General features: G+C 28.7%; 1 non-coding gene across 1 annotated transcript; it reads right to left on the bottom strand.

Annotated features, from left to right (window-relative positions):
- Positions 1 to 1,374: 1,374 nt before the first annotated feature.
- Positions 1,375 to 1,513, bottom strand: LOC126980093 (U4 spliceosomal RNA). The gene has a single exon (XR_007732957.1). It is a non-coding gene; the product is annotated as a U4 spliceosomal RNA (small nuclear RNA).
- Between the last annotated feature and the right edge of the window lie 487 nt (positions 1,514 to 2,000).

The raw sequence follows: 2,000 nt of genomic DNA, 5'->3' as shown, positions 1-2,000 counted from the left end.
CTAATATAACTTTAACACATATTTGCATATAACTCAGGGAACAGTTATAATAGAAAGCATTTATTATGACTAATGCACACAAGCAAAACATTAGTAATATTATCTGTGATTGTTATTGTTGATCGAATGTGCAATAAGATGTCAAATGTAATCAACACAGTTGTGAGAACCCCGGAGAAATGGGCGTTTTTAAATTATGATATGTTAAGCTGCACGTACACTACCTCTAAATATTTTAAGATTAACTTTCATAGTATTAACTTTTTAAGTTTACTTAATGAAAGAAAATTCATTATTGTAGTAAAAATAATGTTGACAATTAGGCGACTATTGCATGTAACATAAACCTGTTGGAGATAGAAGGTATTCAAATTTAATAATTTAATAGTAGTTTTATTCAAAATAGGATTCAAAATTAGTTATACAAAAAAATACAATCCATTCTTCTTCTTTATGGCTTATCGGCTCCATCCGCTAAGCGATTGAGCCATTGTCAAGTTATTTTTATTTATTTGTTTTTCTTTTTAAAACAGGAAACTTATTTCCTCAAAAAATAATTAAATATTTTAAAAATTTTATGAAATTTTTCATAGGATCAGGAAAGGATAGAAAATAATATAGAATGAATTTAATTTAATTTATATACACAAGGTTCATCAGAGGACTACGAGGATACTCTTGGTATGACAACGGAAGTTGGAGGTGGGATATGACACTGAATAAGCCATATCGCCACATTCACACAGATCAATTCTAGATCTATTCAAAACTTCTAATTTTGCCAGTTGAACAGGAGAGCAAACGTGGCTGAGCTGAGAAGAACGAGCGCAAGAAACTCATCGGTCTATTTTATAAAATTTCATTACAATGAAATTTATGACTTCGGCATCCTTTTTTATAGCCATATTTATTTTTTGTTTAATATTAATTGTAAAATATTATGCTTACACATAATAAAACTAAGTTGTTAAAACATAGATAATAATATTGTACGTAAACTAATAAAAATAAAACATTTTTTTTTAAATTAACAACCATTGAAATGCCAAAATTAAATTGTGTGTTATTGTCAAATGCAAATGTTTATTATACCTTTAAATTTAATGGAGGATTAATTAATAATTAATTATTATGTACGTACCCAAGGTACAAATATGAAATACATGTTTTTAATGTATCCTAGATGGCGCATAATGCAGTGTAGATTTTCAGTAGCTTGCTATATTAATTTGTTCTGCTTAAGTTCAGATACTTAAAATAAAAAAGTTATCATTGTGCAGAAAAATATGATATTAATTTTTAATGTATGTCAATTGCCGACATTCGACAAGTGAAAGTGTCAGTTGTTAAAGTGATATTTTGAGGAGAGATAAGGCCATTACAGCCGTTCAAAAATTGCCATCGCGAACGGTATTTCACGTTCACGCGGCGGGGTATTGGTAAAGTTTTCAACTAGCAATAATCGCACCTCGGATTAACCTCATTGGTTACGATATTGCCTCTGCGCAAAGTTAAATGTAATACGAATTGAAAAAGAGTCCAATGATATCTTCTAAAATATAGATAGCGCGTGTCAAGTTACACCTAGCGCCACCTGTTCGTTGAATTTAAAACTTAGCTCTAGTAAAGAGCAACTAACAATACAAGGTAATTTTCTATATTTTCTTGCCTGTTATTTTGTTAGTTTTGATACTTATTAGTTTCAGTATCCAATTTTATTCAAACTTATATTATGTGATATTTGATAAATCTTAGTTTCATAGTATGTTATGTTCATAATTAATGTTAAGGGTTGAGGAAGAATTATGAATTCTAAAATGCACCTATTGCTGTTGCATAAAATATCTTTATATTAGAGGTTTTTTACTTAAACACTAATTTTTTATTTAAAATAATTGTTAAAATCTACTTCGTAAATAAGTCTTCCAAGCGAACTATTTTATGCAGTACTTAGGTAACTGTGCTTCGCCATTGGGTATAAAATTTATCAATAATTATAC

The sequence above is a fragment of the Leptidea sinapis genome, chromosome 4 (assembly GCF_905404315.1).
Source record: "Leptidea sinapis chromosome 4, ilLepSina1.1, whole genome shotgun sequence".
Classification (NCBI taxonomy): domain Eukaryota; kingdom Metazoa; phylum Arthropoda; class Insecta; order Lepidoptera; family Pieridae; genus Leptidea; species Leptidea sinapis.
Note: the sequence above shows the minus strand (reverse complement) of the source record. Positions and strands in the feature narration are given on the sequence as shown.